The sequence below is a fragment of the Oncorhynchus gorbuscha genome, linkage group LG04 (genome assembly GCF_021184085.1).
Source record: "Oncorhynchus gorbuscha isolate QuinsamMale2020 ecotype Even-year linkage group LG04, OgorEven_v1.0, whole genome shotgun sequence".
NCBI classification, from domain to species: Eukaryota; Metazoa; Chordata; class Actinopteri; order Salmoniformes; family Salmonidae; genus Oncorhynchus; species Oncorhynchus gorbuscha.
Genome location: NC_060176.1, coordinates 29,536,595 through 29,564,152, shown reverse-complemented (window position 1 = coordinate 29,564,152; position 27,558 = coordinate 29,536,595). Strand labels below are relative to the sequence as shown.

The 27,558-nt window shown below is 42.5% G+C and overlaps 1 protein-coding gene across 2 annotated transcripts in view; it reads left to right on the top strand.

Annotated features, from left to right (window-relative positions):
* Nucleotides 1–27,558, top strand: part of LOC124033946 (LARGE xylosyl- and glucuronyltransferase 2-like) — a 206,583-nt gene that overhangs the window by 84,201 nt on the left and 94,824 nt on the right. For both annotated transcript variants that reach the window (XM_046346473.1, XM_046346472.1), the window contains one exon: nt 2,421–2,526. The gene's annotated coding sequence lies outside the window, so the exon portion shown is untranslated. The remainder of the gene's footprint in view (nt 1–2,420; nt 2,527–27,558) is intronic.

Below are 27,558 nucleotides of genomic sequence, written 5' to 3'. Positions count from 1 at the left end.
CCCTTGTCCTTTATAACTTTAGAGAAACCTGAAATGAGAGAGAGAGAGAGAGGTAATGGATTTGTGCTGTAATGGATGGGTCCTCTGTTTACTGCTGGCTTTACTACCCCACTTAGTGCACTCTGCCGGCATTTCAGAGGCTGAGGAAGACAACATGTTATAGTGTTACAGAGAAACAGTGTAAAATGTAATCAGACACTGTGCAAGGTTTTGCACCTACTATATATTATCTGTGTTACAGGAAGTGAAGACAATAATAGCAATGTCCTCTCTATGTACAACAAACATGTCTGTCGACTTTATTGGTGAAATTGTGAGAGCGAGAGTGCGACCATCTGTGTCCTGTATTCAATTCAGACAAACATCCCATTATAGTGCCTCTCTCTCTCTCTCTCTCTCTCTCTAACTGTTTCTTCATGGTTCTACCTCACCAGTCACCTTCAGCGATATGTGGAGTTCAGATGTTACAGTGTCCACCAATGTCTAGGACAAATGAAGAAACAGACGAAAACAGTGTGTGATATCTTCCTACCTGTAATGTAGGCTTTTCCCACGGGCCAAAAACGGGTTGAATCAGTGTTGTTTCCACGTCATTTCAATGAAATGACATTGAACCAACATGGACTCGATGTTTAATTGACTTGTGGGTTATAAATGTGAGAAATCTGACCTCCCTCTCTGACTGTAGGCTTAATGTGTCTCAGTAGGTCTGACATTTCCTGCTTGGTGATCCTGCTCCTCTTAATTCGATCCACGCCGACTGGTGGAGGGGGTTAAGAACATATTTACGTCCCTTATCAAAATGAGCCCCCCTCCACCTGGGATTAACACGCCACCTTGCAACATGGACACGCAATGATGGTTTTGTGGTAAAAGCTTGGGCTTGGTCTGCAGTTGCTGGTGTGTGTGTGTGTGTGTGTGTGTGTGTGTGTGTGTGTGTGTGTGTGTGTGTGTGTGTGTGTGTGTGTGTGTGTGTGTGTGTGTGTGTGTGTGTGTGTGTGTGTGTGTGTGTGTGGAACGTGTGTGTCCAGTGGTCTGAGCTGCTCAGGTGTGTGTATTTGTGTGTGTACTGTGGAACGTCAGCTAGTCAAGCTCCAGTGGTCTGCCAGCTTGGATTAAATCGTGTGTGTGTGTGTGTGTGTGTGTGTGTGTGTGTGTGTGTGTGTGTGTGTGTGTGTGTGTGCACATGCCTATGAGAGAGAGCGCGTGCGTCTGTTTGTGTGTGTCTCTGTCTGTCAGTCACACACCTTCCCCAGCCCATCGAACCACATGGCTGCCTTCTCCAGATCAATCTGACTTACTATGGATCAGTCTCTTTCATAGTCTAGACAGTTTTATATGGATCACGTTCATTTATATCACTCTTTCCCTTCTCTCTCTCTCTCTCTCGCGCGCAACTGTAGAAGTTCTCCTTTACGTTACACATAAAAGTTAATTTTCCACTCTAGTGACTATATTTCACATCCTAATTCCCTCAACACTCCTTTTACAGTAAGTATTTTTCATACGATTTCTATTCAAATCGCATTACTTTCTCACCGAAACATCTCTCCTCTCTCAACCAAAGCTGGTGCGTTCTTTTATCCATGTGAGGACGTCAACGTTTTGATCTCTGTATTGTGGCTGATGTGTTGATGCTGTTCTCTGAGAGCGCTACTCAGATTAGCATGAGGATACAACACAGTGCCTCTCTCTCTCTACAGAACAATTCAATTACATGAATGTGATTAGCGTCTGAGCTTTCTGCTCTGTGCCTTTTTTTTCATTTGGAGCTTCTTGAAAATTCATAGGCATTGTTCCTGACTCGCATTTAACCTGCTTACGCTTTTACCCCAACCTCCCTGGTGTCTATCAACTATCTTCAACAAGATAAATTTTCCTAAAATGAATCCCTCCAAAAGAGAATAAGGCATCAGTTTGAGCTTTTTGATGAAAGGTTGTGAATATTTTAGGAGTCTGCGTATGGTGCTGGTAAGAGGTTTTCTTTGCAATCAGAATTCATAGAGCCATGACTACATGGAACTCTATTCCACATCAACTAACTGATGTAAGCATTAAAATTTGATTAAAAAAACAGTTAAAAATACACCTTATGGAACAGCGGGACTGTGAAGCAGGCAGACACAAGCACACACACACACACACACACACACACACACACACACACACACACACACACACACACACACACACACACACACACACACACACACGTACACATGGATTTTGTGTTGTAGATATGTGGTAGTGGAGTAGAGGCCTGAGGGCACACACTTATTATGTTGTGAAATCTGTTATGAATGTAAAGTTAAAAAAAAAATGTTAATTCATTTTCCTTTATTTTCCATTATTGCTCAGCTAATGGGGATCCATAATAAACACAAATACAAAATGGCTTCCCTTTCTCTTTCCATTTGGAGGTCAAGCTTCTATTTCTGAAGAGGGGAAAAGGGCAGTGAACATTGAAGAAAGAAAGCTGAAACTTGACAACTGCCTCAGCCCCCTGTGACACACAGAACATTTCTGGTAAGTGTACTCTCTTTTAATCTCTTGCCTGCTCTCTTTCTTGCTCTCTCTCTCATTCCACCACCCCTCTGCTCTTCATTTCCATCTCTGTCTATATACAGTGGGGCAAAAAAGTATTTAGTCAACCACCAATTGTGCAAGTTCTCCCACTTAAAAAATATGAGAGAGGCCTGTAATTTTCATCATAGGTACACTTCAACTATGACAGACAAAATGAGAAAAATAAATCCAGAAAATCACATTGTATGATTTTTAATGAATTTATTTGCAAATTATGGTGGAAAATTAGTATTTGGTCACCTACAAACAAGCAAGATTTCTGGCTCTCACAGACCTGTAACTTCTTCTTTAAGAGTCTACTCTGTCCTCTACTCGTTACCTGTATTAATGGCACCTGTTTGAACTTGTTATCAGTATAAAAGACACCTGTCCACAACCTCAAACAGTCACACTCCAAACTCTACTATGGCCAAGACCAAAGAGCTGTCAAAGGACACCAGAAACAAAATTGTAGACCTGCACCAGGCTGGGAAGACTGAATATGCAATAGGTAAGCAGTTTGGTTTGAAGAAATCAACTGTGGGAGCAATTATTAGGAAATAGAAAATAGAGGACATACAAGACCACTGATAATCTCCCTCGATCTGGGGCTCCACCCCGTGGGGTCAAAATGATCACAAGAACGGTGAGCAAAAATCCCAGAACCACACGGGGGGACCTAGTGAATGACCTGCAGAGAGCTGGGACCAAAGTAACAAATCCTACCATCAGTAACACACTATGCCGCCAGGGACTCAAATCTTGCAGTGCCAGACGTGTCCCCCTGCTTAAGCCAGTACATGTCCAGGCCCGTCTGAAGTTTGCTAGAGAGTATTTGGATGATCCAGAAGAAGATTGGGAGAATGTCATATGGTCAGATGAAATCAAAATATAACTTTTTGGTAAAAACTCAACTCGTCGTGTTTGGAGGACAATGAATTCTGAGTTGCATCCAAAGAACACCATACCTACTGTGAAGCATGGGGGTGGAAACATCATGCTTCGGGGCTGTTTTTCTGCAAAGGGACCAGGATGACTGATATGTGTAAAGGAAAGAATGAATGGGGCCATGTATTGTGAGATTTTGAGTGAAAACCTCCTGAAACGTGGCTGGGTCTTTCAGCATGACAATGATCCCAAACACACCGCCCGGGCAATGAAGGAGTGGCTTCGTAAGAAGCATTTCAAGGTCCTGGAGTGGCCTAGCCAGTCTCCAGATCTTAACCCCATAGAAAATCTTTGGAGGGAGTTGAAAGTCTGTGTTGCCCAGCAACAGCCCCAAAACATCACTGCTTACAGAAAATGTTTGACCTCTGTCATTGCCAACAAAGGGTATATAACAAAGTATTGAGATAAACTTTTGTTATTGACCAAATACTTATTTTCCACAATAATTTGCAAATAAATTCATTAAAAATCCTACAATGTGATTTTCTGGATTTATTTTTCTAATTTTGTCTGAAGTGTACCTATGATGAAAATTACAGGCCTCTCATCTTTTTAAGTGGGAGAACTTGCACAATTGGTGGCTGACTAAATACTTTTTTGCCCCACTGTACATGTACATCCCTCTCTCCCGTTATCTCCTCCCTCGAGGTAACTTGGCCTTTCAGAGGCAGAAAACATTGTTGAACGTTGTATGATGGTCTTACCTTGGTTGCACCCTGTTCTCCTCAGATGACCTGGCTAGCTATTGTACTGTACTTTTCTAGTGAAGTGGACTGGACTGGACAGTTGAACTGGACTGGGGCTAGGACTGGTCTATACAAACTATCCATACCTAGTTATCTGTTGCAATGTTGTTATCCACTGCACTGTGTCCATTCAACAGAGTGCAGTGTATGATGAGGTTGCCCCTTTAGATGCAGATCCAAGGTCAGTTTCGTGTTTCCCACTAGAATTGGGGAAACAGTAAGCTGATCCTAGATCTGTTCAGGGAACTTGCCCAGACTCATTTGCACTCAGAATCCTTTGGGGGTCTTAAATGTTTTAAGAGCTTAGAGGGACAGAGTGCACTATGGGCAGCAGGTTTTTTTAATGACCACTTAAGTCTGCACACACACACACACACACACACACACACACACACACACACACACACACACACACACACACACACACACACACACACACACACACACACACACACACACACACACACACACACACACACACACACACACACACACACACACACACACCAACCATCCCAAACTCAGGGTCTCTCTTCCACCTGAGAGAATCTCCCAATGCCTCTCAAAGCTCACTGATGCTTAACTCTCCCTCTGACCTCTCTCTCTCTCTTCTATTTTTCCTCCCCTCACTCTCCGTCTCTCCTCTCCTCCGGTTCCTGGGGTTTAAAGAGCGAGGGAAGACTGTTCTAACTTCTGAGTAAACCTATGGTTCATTGGACAGGCCCTGGCAAAGGGCAGTACACTTATATAAACCTAGCTAGAGCACTTAGTAAAAGTTAGACATTGAGCCATGCACCGCTTTTCAAATTGTTTTACAAGTCTGTTATTCCCCTTGTAAACAAAAATATAAACGCAACAAGCAACAATTTCAAAGATTTACCTGAGTTACAGTTCATATAAGGAAATCAGTAAATATAAATACATTTATTAGACCCTAATCTATGGATTCCACATGACCAGAAATACAGATGTGCATCTGTTCGTCACAGGCACCTTAAAAAAAGGTGCGTGGATCAGAAAACCAGTCCGTATCTGCAGTGACACCATTTGCCTCATGCAGTGCGACACAGCATCTTCACATAGAGTTGACCAGGCTGTTAATTGTGGCCTGTCAATGGCTGTGCGGAGTTGCTGTATATTGGTGGGAACTGGAACTTGCTGTCATACACATCGATCCAGAGCATCCCAAACATGCGCAATGGGTGACATGTCTGGTGAGTATGCAGGCAATGGAAGATCTTTGACATTTTCAGCTTCTAGGAATTGTGTACGAAACCTTGCGACATGGGGCATTATCAAGCATTATCATGCTGAAACATGAAGTGATGGCGGCGGATGAATGGCACGACAATTGGCCTCTGGATCTCGTCATGGTATCTCATTGCCATTGATAAAATGCAACTGTGTTCATTGTCCGTAGCTTATTCCTGCCCATACCATAACCCCAGCGCCACAATGGTGCACTCTGGTCACAATGTTGTGTTGTGGAATGATCAGAATTAGTTGGGTAACATAGATAAGATGTGTTATTTTCATGATATGCTTATGAGTTATTTCTCATAAGAATGTATTTTGTTGTACTATAGTGGTGGCCATTGGCAGTTATCTGTTCTATGTCAGGACTAAGTTGCATGGGCCACAGAGAGGGGAGAGGTCAAGGGGTCATCATGTGTAAACATATCTTTTCGTTGTGGCAGTGTCTGGAATCATTCTATGCTCCCTCTTTGTTGACCTATAGGGTCACTCTCCTCTCTGTGAGTTTGTCCTCTGATTGGTTGTATTTAGAATTGGTTTTGTACCAAGGACGAGATAAGAGCTTTGTTTAGGAGACCAAACTGAACGATATTCTCTCTGAAGTAAGGTTTTTTCTCTCTGTGTAAGTTCCTAAGACCTGTGTTTTGTCATGTCGTCTAGGAGGGGGGTGGATCTTTGCTATAAAGGATCCCCTTTGCCATTGTGTAAGGCACTCTCAACTTTTCATTAGAGATACTGAACTGTTGAAAGTCTAAATGCTATTGCAAAAGCTTAATTATTATTAAAGGTGAAGATTAAGCATGACTCTGACTCGTGTGATTTGCTCTCTCATCATTTGGTAATGAAGGAAATTTCCACGACAGTTGACATCAGAAAACCACTTGCCCACACGACACCATATACACAATCTGCCATCTGCCCGGTACAGTTAAAACCAGGATTCATCTGTGAAGAGCACACTTCTCCAGCGTGCCAATGTCCATTCAAGATGTGCCTTTGCCCACTGAAGTCGGTTATGACGCCGAACTGCAGTCAGGTCAAGACCCTGGTGAGGACGATGAGCACGCAGTTGAGCTTCGCTGAGGGAGTTTGTGCAGAAATTCCCCGGGTAGTGCAAACCCACAGTTTCATCAGCTGTCTGGATGGCTGGTCTCAGATGATCCCCCTGGTGAAGAAGCCAGATGTGGAAGCCCTGGGCTGGCGTGGTTGCATGTGGTCTGCAGTTTAAACAACGTAGGCAGCTTGTGGCATCTTGTTGTGTGACAAAACCGCACACTGTGGAGTGGCCTTTTATTGTACCCAGCACAAGGTGCACCTGTGTAATGATCGCGCTGTTTAATCAGCTTCTTGATATGCCACACTTGTCAGGTGGATGGGATAATCTATATAACAAATATGTGCACACCATTTGAGAGAAACCAGCTTTTTGTGTTTATGGAACATTTCTGGGATCTTTCAGTTCAGTTCAGCTCATGAAACATGGAACTAACACTTTAGATGTTGCGTTTATATTTTTTGTTCAGTGTAGTTTACACAGAATTCTAGTAGTTTATATACAGCTGGTGTGACACCAGAATGAGAGGGATTTTAAGCTGTTAGCTTTGTTATTTAATGATAGTTGATTTAGTGTTTGAAGTTTGAGAAATGGGTGTAGGTGTAGGATATGTACTGTTAATCTGGGTTAGCTTGGTTCCAGATCTGTTTGTGCTGGTTTACCCACTCCTATGGTCATTGTCAATAGGAGTTGGCAAGACCGCACAAACAGTTCTGGGCCCAGGCTAGATACTGGCATGCCGTCACAGAGGAACTCCAGCTGGTCCACCTGACAACGAGATTACTGTGGTGGTGACTTCTGTTCGATTGTTCAATGTTGCTTCAGTAACAAGGAGACCCTGTCCCTCACATCCTTCAGAATGACTGTTGTCTGTAAAAAAAAATAATAATAATAAAAACGATTTTGAATTCCGAGGGGTGTGTTGATATGGGGTTGCTAGGCAACATTCTGTGACAGGGTCTTTAGGAGCAGGTTCTCTGGGCCATTGTGTTCCAGCTGGGTGATCGTCATTGAATAGTACAAAGTGTGTGTCTGTGTGTACATGTTTATCTTGGTTGAACATGGTCTATGATTTCATTAATCTTTGAACGGCAGGGGAGGACCGCTTTGACCTTATACACATAAGCTTGCCTACAAACCGTTTGAACTAGTTATATCACTCTTTCTCTACCCCAAACCTAAAAGACCAGCCAACACCCCTCTAGACACCCAGCTGTGCACAGTCTGCAGTCCCTACCGAAGCTGTAGTTTAAAGCCTATGAGGATTGATTGCCCCCCAGACACACAACTGTCACTCTCTGGCTGGAGGCTCTTCATTTTCTATGGCTGTAGATTGGGCTTCAGGGCTCTTTAGATGCTGTTGAAGTGTTTTCTAAATGTCATGTTGCTGGCTGTTGGGAGATGTAAGGGGCTTTTCCCATATGATGCGTGCCATAACCCTGAGACTGAGGGACTGTTGGACATTCTAGAGAAGCACACTCAAGCACGCACACACACACACACACTTGCACACACACATATTCCGTCTGATCAAGGGGTGGCATAACCCTAAAACTCCAAGAATGGAGAGGGAATCAAGACTCATGGGAATGAGAGGAGCAGGAGGAAAGAGGAGCCAAGAGGGAATGAGTCAAACATGGGAGAGGGAGTTGATCAAGCACAGGGGAAAAGAATGAGTGGCTTCTGAAGAGAAGAGGGAGTGAAGAAAAGGGATGGAGTCGAGGAGAGGGAATGAGTCTAAAAGTGGAGAGATCGGGAACGTGTTGATAAAAGGAAAAATACCTTGAACTGAGGAAAGAAGGGGGAAGAGAGCGTCCTGGTCTGAAGGGACACTACAGCGTGCCAGAGGACTGGGCCATCTGATTGGATATGTTTCAGTTGTAGACCGCTTTGCACCCTGGGAAAAGTCATTTGACAGCTCCAGGCACACAGCTCCAGACACACAACTCCAGACACAGCTCCAAACACACACACAGTATGGGGACACACAATTCAGTCCCATTCAAAATCCTATTTTCCCTAACCTGTCCCCTTAGCCTGACCTAACCTTAACCCAAAAACCTAACCTTAACCCTCACCCTAGCTCCTAACCCTAAAACTAACTTGAGCTCCTAACCCTAGACCTAATTCTAACCTTAACCCTAAACCCCATAGAAATAACATTTGACCTTATGGAGACCAACAAAATGCCCCCTGTTGGTCCCCACAAGTGTAGTTAAACACTACCACACACACACACACACACACACACACACACACACACACACACACACACACACACACACACACACACACACACACACACACACACACACACACACACACACACACACACACACACACCTATCCAGATGGTTGTGTGGGGTATCCAGAGTATCAGCCTTAATAAACATCATTAACCCTCAACACACTGGGACTGAAGTAGCAGCCTGTGTGTGAGTAGCATTAGGTGGATAGAGTAGAAGAACCAGGTTAAGAAGACTGATTTATAAAACCAAGTAAACATAAACAAGACATATTCATTTTTCTCAGTCTACCTGTATCTCTACTGACCCTGTTTGGCTGTCTTTGCTCTGTATCCAATTTTCAGTCTTCAAAATGTTTTGTTTTGTTTTACCTTACCTCAAAGTTCTGAAAATTGGAACATAGGTTGAATGTAAGGATTTATGAGTAGTCAAAGCAAGACGAGACAGGATTGCACAAAACAATCTGTCATTTGAGTCTCTCATGTGGAACCCAGTATAATAACTCACTGTCTTAGCAGATAGGGGGGAAGCTTGAGCTAAACTAACTAGCTGTGTGATATGTTCTCTCTCTGTAATATCTCATTCCTGACTGCTTGTTAATCAGATTCTCTGGTGTGTGTGTGTGTGTGTGTGTGTGTGTGTGTGTGTGTGTGTGTGTGTGTGTGTGTGTGTGTGTGTGTGTGTGTGTGTGTGTGTGTGTGTGTGTGTGTGTGTGTGTGTGTGTGTGTGTGTGTGTGTGTGTGTGTGTGTGTGTGTGTGTGTGTGTGCGCCTGTCTGCCTGCCTGTGCGCTTGCATGCACATGCACGTTGTGTGTGTGTGTGTGTGCGCCTGTGTGTGTTTCTTCCCGAACAGACTTCCACTGGCTCATTAATTGTTCTTTTATCCTAACTCTCAGATAGACGTTCTCTATTCACGGTGGTGAATACATTATCATGTCGTTCCACTCAATGAGGAACAAGCTGACTTCTGAATGGAGGAACAAGGCTGAATAATCAACCGTCATCTTGATAGTTTTCCTTCTTCTACAACGGGGGTTGAATGGAGTGGATGGAAGTTTTAATTTTCTCTGAAGATATCTATCGGGGAAATAAGGAAAACAACTAGTCTGTATCCTATTGGCTCTATTCAAAATTGGTGCACTACATAGGGAATAGGGTGCCATTTCGGACACAGCCCTAATGTTCTAGTTTTAATTTCTTGGCTGGCAGGATTGGGGTGTGGAGGTGAGCTCTGGGTATGAAAGAGAACATGAATGGAATCCCAACTCTCTGAAGCTCACTTTGAGGTTATGAAGTGAAGGGAAATTGAATAGTTTAGTCACGGTTCATACCAATACCAGAGATGAATAGATTTTGATCATACCTCATCATTCTTAAATGGAAACTGAGCCAAACTGAGCAATTGGGGGAGAAGGGCCTTGGTCAGGGAGGTGACCAAGAACCTGATGGTCACTCTGACAGAGCTCTATAGTTTCTCTGTGAAGATGGGAGACATTTTCAGAAGGACAACCATCTCTTTAGCACTCCAGCAATCAGGCCTTTATGGTAGAGTGGCCAGACGGAAGCCACTTCTCAGTTAAATGCACATGACAGCCCGCATGGAGTTTACCAAAAGGCACCTAAAGGACTCTCAAAAGGACTCGTAAAGTACAGAGAGATCCTGGATGAAAAGCGGCTCCACTGTACTAAGGACCTCTGACTGGGGCAAAGGTTCACCTTCCAACAGGACAATGACTCTAAGCACACAGCCAAGATGACGCAGGAGTTGCTTCGGGATATGTCTCTGAATGTCCTTGAGTGGCCCAGCCAGAGCCCGGACTTGAACCTGATCAAACATCTCTGTAGAGACCTGAAAATAGCTGTGTGGTGGTGCTCCCCATTCAACCTGACAGAGCTTGAGAGGATCTGCAGAGAAGAATGGGAGGAACTACACAAATGCAGGTGTGCCTCTCTAGGTTTCTCTAGATTTCTTCCTAGCTTCTGGCCTTTCTAGCGAGTTTTTCCTAGCCACCGTGCTTCTACACCTGCATTGCTTGCTGTTTGGGGTTTTAGGCTGGGTTTCTGTACAGAAAATACAGTGTTGTGCCTGATTGGCTCAGTTGTTTGTCACTCATGGGACAGTACGTCATCCCCAATTCTAAGGTTAGAGCTCAAAATGGTTTGCCCCTGAGGAAGGCACAGTGATGCCGAAATGTTGGTAAATACCCATTCAAATGCTGGGAGATACATGGAGTGTGCAACTTTCTTTATTTTGATAGTTTATTGCCCCTTGGGTTCTGCCATATAGTTATGTTAGAAGTGACCATCCAAGAAGGCTCAAGGTCATTGGCCGCAGATAGAATGACATCCAATCCCATTATAGCTACAGTAGCTTTGGTTGGACTGATCATGTCAACATCATACTTTCAAAATCTTAGCTAGCAAGCTAGCAGTCGTCACCATGAATCAAGTCGACAATCAAATCCTTTTCAATCCAAGGTCATTTGAAGAGAAATCAGAGATAAAACGTCTCGGTGCTCAATGGACATAAACATTACAGTTGGAAATCGCAAATTCAACAATGAGTTGTTTGGGAAGGAATCTGTGGCTAACTGAGTTCAAGACAACTGGGAACTCGGGAAAAACGATCTACGACTGGGAGAATACGTTTTGAACGGTCATTCAACTCGGAATTGTAAATCCGGCATCTTTCTCTTTGATGACAAAATTTGCTCATGAAGGACAGCCGTGAGTCCAAAAATATTTTATGCTGCTTCATAAATTATATAGGATGCCAGAAAGATATGTATACTGTAGCTAAAGTAATACTACTGTAAGTGTATGTTGTGTAGTAAGCTGTTAGTAGCCCATGTGCCTCACCGTAATAATTTGGTCTGTTTTCACCAACGCGGTATTGAAAACACATCTTTCGTGGCCGGTGTGTGATTGTTTGCCTATAACCTGTTTTAGAAAAAAATGTAATCATCAAATACTGTAAGAGCTTTCATTGTCTGTTTATATGTAATATCGGCCCATGTTCTGAATCATGTTGTTGTACATTACAAAAGGGCTGAACAAATAGTTATATTGACTACGTCCGTCGTCTCTTGCTCATTCATGTCTTAATCGAAATGACAGATTTTCTCTTATCCGCTTGTCGTCCCCTTATGCCATAGTTTGTGCATCTCAATTGTCATTAGAAACCACATTTGTTTAAGAAAGTCAGCCATATCAGTTACGTTTTTTTTTTAAAGGCAGTAAATGACGCGGAATGAACTGTAGCAGTGGTAAGGTGTTGGGACTGCTGTTGGGACAGGCCCTAACAGTTTGTGGGCACCATTTGTCCCCGTTATAGTGCAATTAATGTATTGTTTAGTGTTATGTTGATGCTTGGCTGGCCTGCATCCCACATTTTTTTTTTGCCTCACCAAGATGTCCATGCTAAAATTGCCACTGTACAGGTGACACAATATCCTTTAGGATTGTGAGAATCCTATAGAGTACCACAGGCTGAATCTCAGAGCCCAGGAAACGTGAGCCGGGAGCTATATGTTTGAAATGGTTGGAACCTCAACACGAGCAGAAGAAATAAACTCACCTTCAATATATACACCTGTATTTACCCCCCAAAAGTGAAATGCTAATGTGGCTATCATAAAGAACTACAAATTATGATCTGATCATTATGATCTGGACGAGACTGCCGAATCGAGGCAAAGCTAAGAATCTCTGGATGAAATATCTAATGTTAGCTAAGTATAGTAATGAATAAATTGGCAACATTTCTTTAAATTGCTAATTCTGTGAACTGTCATGTGTAAGTTTTAAATTGACACAATACCTGTTAGCAAAGGTGTCAGCTAGAGATGACGTGCAGGACCTTGCAGGGTTTTGTAGTTATTTCAAGTGGAATCGGAAACAGATGTTTGTCTTATTTCAGTCTTCGGGCTTGTGATTTTGTGAGTCTGTGTTAACATCTTAGATAGAAGTAGGCCATTGGCTGCCTACATCACTAGGGTTACAAGCAGGAGTTCTAATTGGTAGTTTGGCAAATTTGCCTGAGCAAACAATGGTGAACTATTATTTTCTGAGAAATAGTGCAAGAATTTGTATTTTATTGTAATCATAAGAATATTTAATTGTCATATACAAAACATATCTGCTCCCTCAACGGGATCGATAAACTTAATGTTTTTCGTCTTTAGCCCAGCACCTACAGCAATCCCCCTCTCCTCTCACTCTCTCTCCTCCGTGATCCATATCCTTCTTTCCTTCTCGCCCCCTCTCCTTTCCCCCCTCCACGCAGACGTTTTCAAACCTGGGCTTCCTTACTTCCTCACCCTCCCTTCTCCCTGTCCTTCCAGCTTCCTGCCATCCCTGTTTTCAGTCCAGTCCATTCTCATTCCCATCGGCCCTCAGGGATAATTCTGGGTAATGGACCTGGGAGTCAGTGGTTGGCTGACGCCTGAGGCGAGGCCATGGGCATGTGGAACATTCTGGAAGGCTGAACCAGCCAATGAACAGCCATCCCTGTCCTCTCCCTGTGTTCTACTGCCAACTGAGATCAGCTCATAAATAAATAAAAAATCAAATGTTATTTGTCACATGTGCTGAATACAAGAGGTGTAGACCTTACAGTGAAATGCTTACCTTCAAGACCTTGACCTCTACGGGATCGGTGTACCCCAACGAGACAATGGAGCTATTGTGTGCTAATGTGATTAGCATGATATTTTAGGTAACAAGAATATTTCCCAGTACATAGACATATCTGATATGGTCAAAATGCTTAAATTATTGTTAATCTAACTGCACTGGCCAATTTACAGTAGCTATTACAGTGAAATAATACCATGTTAGTGTTGGAAAGTGCACAGTTATAAACTTGAACATGTATTTATAAACCAATTAGGCAAATTTGGGCAGTCTTGACACAACATTTTAAACAGAAATGCAATGGTTCATTGGATCAGTATAAAACGTTGCACATACACTGCTGCCATCTAGTGGCCATCTCTAAATTGCACCTAAGCTGGAATAATGCTGTGTGTCCTTTCTCTTGCATTTCAAACATGATGGAACAAAAAAAGCAAACATGTTTTTTCTTTCTGTTATATTTTAATACAAAGAAGGGGGGTGTACGTCTGTGCATTCTTATAAGTGTGCTGTAAAGATGACCTGGCTTTTTATTTGATATAGCTATTCTCATGCTCACTCTCCACCTCAGAACCAATTGCACCAGTGGAGTCTCCTCAGAGGAGGAAGGGGAGGACCATCTTACTCAGTGAAATTCAGGAAAAATAAATACATAATGAAACATAACGTTTCCCTTTATACACTGAACACAAATATAAACACAACATACAACAAGTTCAAAGATTTTACTGAGTTACAGTTCATATAAGTTATATGTTAAGTTATATAGTTAAATAAAGGTAAAAATGTAAAAGTCATTGGCGTGGTTCAGAAAACCAGTCAGCATCTGGTGTGACCACCATTTCAGGATCTCGTTGCGGTATCTCTGCATTATTGATAAAATGCAATTGTTTTCATTGTCTGTAACTTATTCCTGCCCATACCATAACCCCACCGCCACCATAGGGTACTCTGTTCCCAACGTTGACATCAGCAAACCACTCGCCCACCCGATTCCATACACGCTGTCTGCCATCTGCCTGGTACAGATGATGTAAGTGCCTCAATGTGTTTGGGAGCCAGAAAGAGTAGCAGCAGCTATTGGGGATCACTAATAAATACAATTACAAATACAAACTGTGGCAATAGGAGTACCTATTCATGTAAGGTTTGAATTAGTTCTCCTACTGTTTCCTTGCCATACTGTTATTGTGACAACCATAGTCCAAACACACCAACACTGACTTGCCTAGTTAAATAAAGGTAAAAAAAATCTTGACTGGCTGCATCACTGCTTGGTATGTCAACTGCCTGGCATCCGACGGTAAGGTGCTACAGAGGGTACTGCGTACAACCCAGTACACCGCTGGATCCGAGCTCCCTGCCATCCAGGACTTCTATTTTGTTTGACTTTTATTTATTCAGGGGAACCCATTGAGCATAGCCATGGGAAGTAGTGGAGCTGAGAATATGACAGTTCACATCCTGTTGTAAATTACAGGAGAAGGGGGGCTCTTTCTCCCCCTTTAGTATCAACCAAAAGAAAAACTTTGTTAACAGACAGCTTTTCCCGTCGAAACTCTAACACATCCAAAAGTGAATACTGGATCAATATTTCTAATATAAGAATGTGAGGAATGGTCAGTGGGGAGCTATAGCTATCACAATATATGTCATATTGTTTTCTATTTTGTGATGTCATTAAAACCAGTACGTACGATGGTCATTACGGCCAAACAGTTCTATTTTTGTTTTATCAGACCAGAGGACATTTCTCCAAAAAGTATGATCTTTGTCCCCATGTGCAGTTGCAAACCGTAGTCTGGCTTTTTTATTGTCACGATCGTCTGAATGATTAGACCAAGGCGCAGGGTACTTAGAGTTCCACATGTTTAATAAATATGAAATGCACCAAATAAAATACAGAAGAAAACGAAACGTGAGGTTCTGGGCTGCTTACAGGCAGCTACACAAAAACAAGATCCCACAAACAACAGGTGGGATAAGGCTGCCTAAATATGATCCCCAATCAGAGACAACGGTAGACAGCTGCCTCTGATTGGGAACCATACCAGGCCAACAAAGAAGTGGAAAACATAGATTTGCCCACCCTAGCCACACCCTGACCTAAACAAATAGAGAATTAAAAGGATCTCTGAGGTCACGGTGTGACATTTATGGCGGTTTTGGAGCAGTGGCCTTTTCCTTGCTGGACATCCTTTCAGGTTATGTCGATATAGGACTTGTTTTACTGTGGATATAGATACTTTTGTACCTGTTTCCTCCAGCATCTTCACAAGTTCCGTTGCTTATGTTCTGGGATTGATTTGCACTTTTCACACAAAAGTAAGTTAATCTCTAGGAGACAGAACGCGTCTCCTTCCTGAGAGGTATGACAACTGGTTGATCCCATGGTGTTTATACTTGCATACTATTGTTTGTACGGATGAATGTGTTACCTTCAAATGTTTGGAAATTGCTCCCAAGGATGAGGTATTGGGGTATTGGCTGATTTCTTTTGATTTTCCCATGATGTCAAGCAAAGAGGCACGGAGTTTGAAGGTAGGCCTTGAAATACATCCACAGGTACAACTCCAATTGACTCAAATGATGTCCATTAGCCTATCAGAAACTTCTAAAGCCATGATATAATTTTCTGGAATTTTTACAAGCTGTTTAAAGGCACAGTCAACTTAGTGTATATACATTTCTGACCCACTGGAACTGTGATACAGTGAATTATAAGTGAAATAACCTGTCTGTTAACAATTGTTGTAAAAATCACTTGTGTCATGCACAAAGCCGACTTCCCAAAACTATAGTTTGTTAGAGTGGTTGAAAAACGACTCCAACCTAAGTGTTCGAAAACGTCTGACTTCAACTGTAGCTAAATCAGGGCCTAAAATAAGGACAACGCATAGAATGCTATTCTATTCTTCTGAAATAGGCTAGATTTTCTTCATATCATGTTTCTTTAGACCTGTCAATATAAATAATGGATTTATTGTGATGGTGTAGGCTATATTACATGGATTTGACTTTTTTAAATATAGACGGTCCAAAGGTCTACATCAGTGGCTTGCAGGCTATACATGGAAGACAGGAGATGCTAAAGTGTGTTTTATATTATTTTAACGGTCAATTAACGCGAGGCCGGAAGTTATTTGCTTGACAATCGCCGGGTGTCAAAATGTCATGACTGCCACCGCCCTAGGACTCATTGTCTATGGGTTTAGTTACCATTCAATGATTTACTGCACAGTAAAGGTTCAGAAAAGGCTATTTAACCCTTTAGACCCCAACAGAATTCCTTAATGCTGCTGTAGATTACTGAGCATGGTGACTTTAAAACTGTTAGAGTTTAACCTTAATTGACAGAGTGAAAAGAAGGAAGCTTGTACAGAATAAAACTATTCCAAAACATGCATCCTGTTTGCAACAAGGCACTAAAGTAATACTGCAGAAAATGTGGCAAAACAATTCACCTTTTGTCCTAAATACAAAGTGTTATGTTTGGGGCAAATCCATTACAACACACTATTGAGTTCCACTTTCCATATTTTCAAGCATAGTGATGGCTGCATCATGTTATGAGTATGCTTGTAATCAGTAAGGACTGGGGAGTTTTTCAGGTTAGAAAAATAATTGGAATGAAGCTAAGCACAGGCAAAATCCGAGAGGAAAACCTGTATCAGCCTGCTTTCCACCAGACACTGGGATGAATTCACCTTTCAGAAGGGCAACCTAAAACATAAGGCCAATTTTACACTGGAATTACTTAACAAGAAGACAATGAAAGGTCCTGAGTGGCTACGTTGCAGTTGTGACTTAAATTTACTTGACAATCTATGGCAAGACCTGAAAATGGTTGTCTAGCAATGATGAAAAAGCAATTTGACAGAGCTTGAAGAATTTTGAAAAGAATAATTAGCAAATTTTGCACAATCCAGGTGTGGAAAGCGACTTACCCAAGAAGACACATTGCCAAAGATGCTTCTACAAAGTATTGCCTCCATCTGCTTCTCCTCCTTCATCTTGTAATGAAGTAGACGGAGAACAGCAAAAAGACTGTTCCAATCAGCACTGGTTCCATGTCACAAGTCGTGGAAGCTGAAGGCAGTGGCATGCTGCTAAGCGGACGGAAGTGTCTGCGAAAGGTTCGGAGCAGATTGACATAAGGAATAGCTTCACTGCACTGGTGCCTGATCTACCTGCACCTTTGTCACAAGAATTTTCAATCCCAGTAATGATAATTCAACAATCCTTTAATCTTTGACCAATTTCCAGAGGTTTGTAAGACCCTGGGTCCAATAATAATTGGGCAAAGTCTCTCAGACTTTGCAAAATGTTCGTACAGTTTATTCACGAGTGCTCTAAAGTAAAAAATTAGGACCCAGTCCTTTTATAATACACACACACATTCCTATCTTTAGGCTACTCAAACAGCCAGTATTTTTTCCACTGACCACATTAATAGAGAAAGAACCATCAATCTTGTCACATTCTTCAAGGCTTTCACTTCCCCTCCCCCGTTGGGGCGTTCTTGGTTTGAAAACCTCGAATGTTTTTCTATCATCTGTTTTACAACTTCACTCTGCTTACATCCCTACTAAAGAACATAATACCCTAGCATTATGACTCTAACAGATCTACACACATCCTCAGATTTATCTTCTTATGATTCTCAAACATTTCACACTGTTATACAATTTCAGAGGGGAACACTTTATCCATTATCTTAAAACATACAAATTATTCAAACATACAAATTATTCAAACATACAAATTATTCAAATGATACATTGATAAGCTGCTCCCAAACATTTCAAACCAGCATCAGAAAATGTTGTCTTTCATTCAATGACATTATGTGGGAGTAAGATTTAGTGACAATTTTGATACCTTCTGGAAACAAAGCTTGTTTTATAAGAAGGATGGGATCCACCCAAATCATTTGGGTTCCTGGACCCTTTCACAAGCATTATAAGGCTGCATTGAGACAATGACTTATCAATGACCCAAACCCAGCTCAATTAATCCCTATCATTGTGTTGCTGAGTTGTCATAATGCTTCAGCAAATGTACGTTATCCCAGGGGCGTTGGAAAACACAATGTAAGTAACCTAATGTATGTCCTTCTAACTGCTCTGAACGCCTCTGCTGATCCCACAGCGTTTTTATGCAGTGATCAAGTGCCTATGAGCTGTTAGCACTGAGGCAGTGTGGCATAGTAGGAAGTCCAGCTCACCCTGCACTAAAATAAATCGCATGAGCATGTCTACTTCTGCTATGCTTCCCAGTAAAGCAATGAAAACAATCAAGCATCCCAGAAAAGTGCTAAAAATAGCCCATGTTAACATATGCAGCCTAAGAAACAAGGTTCATTAAGTCAATAACTTGCTAGTAACAGATGACATTCATATTCTGACCATCTCTGAAACTCACTTCGATGATACCGTTGATGATACAGTGGTATAAATGCATGGTTATAACATTTACAGAAAATACAAGAATGCCAATGGCGGTCTATACTCAGAACCACATTCCTATAAAGCTTAGAGAGGGTCTCATGATAAATACCGTTGAAGTAATATGGCTACAGGTTCATCTGCCTCACCTAAAACCCATTTTTGTGGGAAGCTACTATAGACCAAGTACGAACAGTCAGTATCTAGATGATATGTGTGAAATGCTTGATCATGTATGTGATGTAAACAGAGATGTATATATGTTTTGTAGGGATTCTTAGGTTGATGATGTAAACATTATTAGCTGGTATGTGGTGTGTAATGAGGTGCAGCCAGACGCTGCACTTGACGCTTTTATGAACTTTCTTATTCCTGTTACTAATTAGCATGCACCCATTAAGAAAATTACAGGCAAAACTGTTAAATCCTTGGATTGATGAGGATTTGAAAAATGGTATGGTTAACAGGGATGAGGCAAAAGGTATGGCAAACACAACCAAATGCAACCTTACAGTGAAATGCTTACTGATTTGATTTGATTTGATTTACAAGCACTTAACTATCAACACAGTTTTAAGAAAATCCCCCAAAATGTAAGAGGTAAGAATAACAAATCATTAAAGAGCAGCAGTAAATAACAATAGCAGGGCTATATACTGTACAGGGGTTACCGGTACAGAGTCAAATGTCAATGTGCAGGGTGCACCGGTGTCGAGGTAATTGAGGTATTTATGTACATGTAGGTAGAGTTATTAAAGTGGCTATGCATAGATAATTACAACATAAAGGAGCGCCGCACACTCTAGGAGCTCAGATGGAAAAATATGATTGTACGCTATCCATTTATGTTTTTTGTATGCTATTTTAATATATGAGACTGAACCAATGATATCAGGCCACACCCGGCTATGAATACAGACACCTGTGTGTCTTTTGATACTACATAAATGAGTCAATTGATGATTTAAAGACTGTGGGGGCTGTTTTGTTAGACATTAGTGCAGCTTTTGACATTATCAATCATAGTCTGCGGCTGGAAAAACGTATGTGTTATGGCTTTACACTCCCCGCTATATTGTGGATAAAGAGTTACCTGTCTAGCAGAACACAGAGGGTGTTCTTTAATGGAAGCCTCTCCAACATAATCCAGGTAGAATCAGGAATTCCCCAGGACAGCTGTCTAGGTCCCTTTACTAACGATGTATCACTGGCTTTGAGTAAAGCCAGCGTGTCTATGTATGCAAATGACTTAACACCATACACATCAGCTACTACAGGGACTGAAATGACTGCAACACTTAACAAAGAGCTGCAGTTAGTTTTAGAATGGGTGGCAAGGAATAAGTTAGTAACATAATCCAGGTAGAATCAGGAATTCCCCAGGACAGCTGTCTAGGCCCCTTTACTAACGATGTATCACTGGCTTTGAGTAAAGCCAGCGTGTCTATGTATGCAAATGACTTAACACCATACACGTCAGCTACTACAGGGACTGAAATGACTGCAACACTTAACAAAGAGCTGCAGTTAGTTTTATAATGGGTGGCAAGGAATAAGTTAGTTCTAAATATTTCTAATACTAAAAGCAGTGTATTCGGGACAAAACATTCACTAAACCATAAACCTCAACTAAATATTGTGGAAATTCAGCATGTTGAGATGATTGTCATGGTCAAAACATATTGATACAACAGTAGCTAAGATGGGGAGAAGTCTGTCCATAATAAAGCACTGCTCTACCTTCTTAACAACACCATCAACAAGGAAGGTGCTACAGTCCCTAGTTTTGTCGCACCTGGACTACTGTTCAGTCGTGTGGTCAGGTACCACAAAGAGGGACTTTGGAAAGTTGCAATTGGCTCAGAACAAGGCAGCATGGCTGGCCCATGGATGTATACAGGGAGCTAACATTATTATGCATGTCAATCTTATGGTCAATCTTTCAATGATATGCCTACAAATACGTCACAACGCTGCAGACACCTTGGGGAAACGACAGAAAGTGCAGGCTCATTCCTGGCGCATTCACAGCCATATAAGGAGACATTGGAACACAGGGCATTCACAATCTGGACCATTTCCTGTATGAAATGTAATCTTGGTTTCGCCTGTAGCATTAGTTCTGGGGCACTCACAGATAATATCTTTTCAGTTTTGGAAACGTCAGAGTTTTTTCTTCACAAAGCTGTCAATTACATGCATAGTTGAGCATCTTTTCGTGACAAAATATCTTGTTTAAAACGGGAACGTTTTTTATCCAGAAATTAAAAGAGTGCCCCCTATCTCGAAGAAGTTAATCACTACTTGTATTTGTGAGAGGTATTGACTTGTTGAATGCACCGAGCTGTCTGTTTTAAACTACTGGCACAAAGCTTGGACACCAATGCATAGCCCACAAGACATGCCACCAGAGGGCACTTCATATTCCCCAAGTCCAGAACAGATTATGGACAGTACTACATAGAGCCATGACTACATGGACCTCTATTCCACATCAAATAACTGATGCATGCAGTAGAATCAGATTTAAAAAACAGATAAAAACACAACTTGTGGAACAGCGGGGACTGTGAAGAGACACAAACACAGACACAGACACATGCATACACAGACACGATAACATACGCACTATACACACACTTGCACATGGATTTTGTGTTGTAGATATGTGTTAGTAGTGTAGTGGCCTGAAGGCACACACATAATGTGTTTTGAAATATGTTATGTTTTTAAAATTGTATAACTGCCTTAATTTTGCTGGACCCAGGGAGAGTAGCTGTTGCCTTGGAAGTAGCTAATAGGGATCCATAATAAATACAATACAAGGGGGTGTGAATACTTCTCTAAATGAGATATTTCTGTATTTAATTTTCAATAAATTTACAAACATTTCTAAAACATGTTTTCACTTTGTCATGATGGGGTATTTTGTGTACAGTCGTGGCCAAAGTTTTGAGAATGACACAAATATTAATTTTCATAGTCTCAGTTTGTATGATGGCAATTTGCATATACTCCAGAATGGTATGAAGAGTGATCAGATAAATTGCAATTAATTGCAAAGTTCCTCTTTGCCATGCAAATGAGCTGAATCCCCCCAAAATATTTCCACTGCATTTCAGCCCTGCCACAAAAGGACCAGCTGACATCATGTCAGTGATTCTCTCGTTAACACAGGTGTGAGTGTTGACGAGGACGAGGCTGGAGATCACTCTGTCATGCTGATTGAGTTCGAATAACAGACTGGAAGCTTCAAAAGGAGGGTGGTGCTTGGAATCATTGTTCTTCCTCTGTCAATCATGGTTACATGCAAGGAAACACATGCCGTCATCATTGCTTTGCACAAAAAGGGCTTCACAGGCAAGGATATTGCTGCCAGTAAGATTGTACCTAAATCAACCATTTGTCGGAACATCAAGAACTTCAAGGAGAGCGGTTCAATTGTTGTGAAGAAGGCTTCAGGGCGCCCTGAAGCCATGGCCAGGAAACTCCCCAGACCTTAATCTCATTGAGAACTTGTGGTCAATCCTCAAGAGGCGGGTGGACAAACAAAAACCCACAATTTCTGACAAACTCCAAGCATTGATTCTGCAAGAATGGGCTGCCATCAGTCAGGATGTGGCCCAGAAGTTAATTGACAGCATGCCAGGGTGGATTGCAGAGGTCTTGAAAAAGAAGGGTCAACACTGCAAATATTGACTCTTTTTATCAACTTCATGTAATTGTCAATAAAAGCCTTTGACACTTATGAAATGCTTGTAATGATACTTCAGTATTCCGTAGTAACATCTGACAAAAATATCTACAGACACTGAATGTCACGACTTCTTCCGAAGTCGGTCCTTCTCCTTGTTCAGGCAATGTTCGGCGGCCGACGTCACCGGTCTTCTAGCCATCGCCGATCCACCTTTCACTTTCCATTTATTTTGTCTTGTCTTCCCACACACCTAGTTTCAATTCCATCAATTCCATATTGTGTATTTAACCCTCTGCCCCCCCCCCCAATGTCCTTGTCCAGTATTGTTTATTGTAAGTGCATGTGCACGTTATGTCTGGTGTGTGTCGGGTTATGTAACCATTTATTGATTGTTTTCTGGTGGGTTTTTATTATTAAACTGCGCCGTTAGAAACTGCGTCTGACTTCCCCTTGCACTGAAGCAGCAAACTTTGTGGAAATGAATATTCTCAACTTTTGGCCATGGCTGTAGATGGGTGAGAGAAAAAAACAGATTTATTTCATTATGAATTCAGGCTGTAACACAACGTAATGTGGAATAAATCAAGGTGTATGAATACTTTCTGAAGGCACTGTAAATTTTACTAAATAATTCACCGAAAATGTATAGTATATTTTCCCAAATGTGACCAGAGGACAATATTCAGGAAGTACTTCAAAACCCACACAAAGAAGGCTATTTGAATGACAACGATTCTTACTTATGTAAAAATGCAAGCAACTATTCATTTCATAGACTTTCAAAATGTAGATAACCTGTCTCAGCAAGATTTAGTACAGACCAGGTTTGAGTTGCCTACTTTGACAGCAATTCAGTGAAAAGAGAAGATACAAAACACAATTTTAAAAAGTACACAATTACCCAATAAGACTTGTGGGACAAATGTATATTTCGCACTGTCATGGTACTTCTGGAAGCACAGCCCCATCCTGCAAAGTTGCACAGAACACACAGAGCATCCAAAGGAGGTTTCAACATTTCCCAGTCTTTGCCCTGCGTCCACTCTGGATGCACGCCACACATCCTCTCTTGCGCCCTTCAAACTTCACCAGGGAGTGGCCTGCTTTCAAATTATGAGTAACAGCTCGGTCCACACCCCCTGGTGCCACACGATTGGCTCCCCGTTTCCTTTCACTGTAGCCATTACAAAGTGAATGCACATGCTGCATTTTTAATGCCTTCAGCGACCAGCACCTGCGGTTTCTGGGAAGGGGCCTTTGCAGGGTCCCCGACGCTGGTCTACTGACACCACCCTCAGGGTACTATACTTACACTATATATACAAAAGTATGTTGACACTCCTTCAGCCACACCCGTTGCTGACAGATGTATAAAATAGAGCACACAGCCATGCAATCTCCATAGACAAACATTGGCAGTAGAATGACCTTACTGAAGTGCTCAGTTACTTTCAACATGGCACCGTTATAGGATGCCACCTTTCCAACAAGTCAGTTCGTCAAATTTCTTGCCAGCTAGATCTGCCCCGGTCAAATGTAAGTGCTGTTATTGTGAAGTGGAAATGTCTAGAAGCAACAACGGCTCAGATGCAAAATGATATGCCACACAAGCTCACAGAATGGGATCGTCGAGTGCTATAGTGCATAGAAATCATCTGTCCTCAGTTGCAACACTCACTACCGAGTTCCAAATTGCCTCTGGAAGCAACGTCAGCACAATAACTGATCGTCAGGAGCTAAATCAAATGGGTTTCCATGGCCAAGCAGCCGCACACCATGCGCAATGCCAAGCGTCGGCTGGAGTGGTGTAAAGCTCGACTCTGGAGCAGTGGAAACACATTCTCTGGAGTAGTGGAAACACATTCTCTGGAGTGATGAATCACGCTTTACCATCTGGCAGTCCGACGGACGAATCTGGGCTTAGCTGATGCCAGGAGAACCCTACCTGCCCCAATGCATAGTGCCAACTGTAAAGTTTGGTGGAGGAGGAATAATAGTCTGGGGCTGTTTTACATGGTTTGGTCTAGGCCCCTCAGTTTCAGTGAAGAGAAATCTTCTAGACGATTCTGTGCTGGCAACAGTTTGGGGAAAGCCCTCTCGTGTTTCAGCATGACAAAGCCACAGTGCACAAAGCGAGATCAATCAGAAATGGTTTGTCGAGATTGGTGTGGAAGAACTTGACTGGCCTGGCCAGAGCCGTGTCCTCAACCATTTGGTGTTCCAATGAATTGGAAGCAGGGGCAGGTGTTCCAATGAATTGGAATGAATTGGAACACCGACTGAGAGCCAGGCCTAATCGCCCAATATCAGTGCCCGACTTCACTAATGTTCTTGTGGCTGAATGGAAGCAAGTCCCAGCAGCGATGTTCCAACACCTAGTGGAAAGCCTTCCCAGAAGAGTGGAGGCTGTTATAGCATCAAAAGGGGGACCAACTCCATATTAATGCCCATGATTTTAGAATATGTTCGATGAGCAGGTGTCCACACACTTTTGGTCATGTAGTGTACATAGGTAGCAATATGCCACGCAACCGTTTTGAGCAGCTACTGTATGTAGGTACATTCACTTTTCGGATCCAAATTCAACAAATGAGACCAACAAATTGCACTTTTGCTGAGCCCTGACTCTCTTTCACTGACCTAGAGAAACAGAGCAACAACGGGGGGTAGAGAGTGAGAGAGGAACAGAGAAACAACGGGGGGTAGAGAGTGAGAGAGGAACAGAGAAACAACGGGGGTAGAGAGTGAGAGAGGAACAGAGCAACAACGGGGGTAGAGAGTGAGAGAGGAACAGAGAAACAACGGGGGGTAGAGAGTGAGAGAGGAACAGAGAAACAACGGGGGGTAGAGAGTGAGAGAGGAACAGAGCAACAACGGGGGTTAGAGAGTGAGAGAGAAACAGAGCAACAACGGGGGTAGAGAGTGAGAGAGAAACAGAGCAACAACGGGGGTAGAGAGTGAGAGAGGAACAGAGAAACAACGGGGGTAGAGAGTGAGAGAGGAACAGAGAAACAACGGGGGTAGAGAGTGAGAGAGGAACAGAGCAACAACGGGGGTAGAGAGTGAGAGAGAAACAGAGCAACAACGGGGGTAGAGAGTGAGAGAGGAACAGAGAAACAACGGGGGTAGAGAGAGAGAGGAACAGAGAAACAACAGGGGGTAGAGAGTGAGAGAGGAACAGAGAAACAACGGGGGTAGAGAGTGAGAGAGGAACAGAGAAACAACGGGGGTAGAGAGTGAGAGAGGAACAGAGAAACAACGGGGGTAGAGAGTGAGAGAGGAACAGAGAAACAACGGGGGTAGAGAGTGAGAGAGAGGAACAGAGAAACAACGGGGGGTAGAGAGTTAGAGAGGAACAGAGAAACAACGGGGGGTAGAGAGTGAGAGAGGAACAGAGAAACAACGGGGGGTAGAGAGTGAGAGAGGAACAGAGAAACAACGGGGGGTAGAGAGTGAGAGAGGAACAGAGAAACAACGGGGGGTAGAGAGTGAGAGAGGAACAGAGAAACAACGGGGGGTAGAGAGTGAGAGAGGAACAGAGCAACAACGGGGGGTAGAGAGTGAGAGAGGAAAAGAGGGTACAATTGTGGTCAGGATCATAGTCTCGCTCTCTCTCTCTCTCTCTCTTTCCCTCAAACACACACACGTTCTCTCTCTAACTTTCTCTCTCACCTCTTAGGGGTTTCCATAATAAATTGCGTGTTACAGTTACAATACGCCTCCCATTACTTACACACTCACAGTATAATCATTTGATACCCCAGGAAGGGTAGCTGCTGCGTGTGCAATAGCTGATGGGAATCCTAATAAGCTCAACTAAATCATGGTGCTATACAGCACTTTCAATCAATCAAATCTCATTACACACAAACACATACACATATAGAATATCATCATAACGTTACACAGCACTTTCATTCCATCCATCAAAATGGCCAGATTGGTTTCTCAGTTTATTGTGTGTGTATATGTTTATCAGACGGATGGATAATCAAACAGGAAAGAGCACACAGAAATACATTCACAGATATGTTCATTGATGAACAGCAGGCTTAGACCACAACCGTAAAGATTGTAGGCTGACAGACAAACCTGACAGTTAACTATCTAGTTTGCTACCGTAGCTAGCTAGAGCAAGCAGCTGGGGTCATTTCCAAATGAATAACTTTGGTAGAAACGAGACAAAACAACCAACTTACTTACCTCACTATACAGAGCTGTCACAATAAGGGCAGCAAAACAGACAAGGGAAACTATAGACCTGTTTCTATACTGAACAAAAATACAAACGCAACAATTTCACAGATTTTGCTGACTTACAATTCATATTACAAATTCAATTGAAATAAATTCATTAGGCCCTAATCTATGGATTTCACATTACTGGGAGTACAGATGTGCATCTGTTAGTCACATATTGTATATCTTAATAAAAAGTTACGGGCGTGGGTCAGATAAACAGTCCGTATCTGGTGTTCGTTGTCTGTAGCTTATGCCTGCCCATACCATAACCCTACCGCCCCCATGGGGCACTCTGTTCATGGTGGCGGTCAGGTGTCTTTTATATATTTACATAACATTTACATTTAAGTCATTTAGCAGACGCTCTTATCCAGAGCGACTTACAAATGGGTGCATTCACCTTATGACATCCAGTGGAACAGCCACTTTACAATAGTGCATCTAAATATTTTAAGGGGGGGGTGAGAAGGATTACTTTATCCTATCCTAGGTATTCCTTAAAGAGGTGGGGTTTCAGGTGTCTCCGGAAGGTGGTGATTGACTCCGCTGTCCTGGCGTCGTGAGGGAGTTTGTTCCACCATTGGGGAGCCAGAGCAGCGAACAGTTTTGACTGGGCTGAGCAGGAACTGTACTTCCTCAGTGGTAGGGAGGCGAGCAGGCCAGAGGTGGATGAACGCAGTGCCCTTATTTGGGTGTAGGGCCTGATCAGAGCCTGGAGGTACTG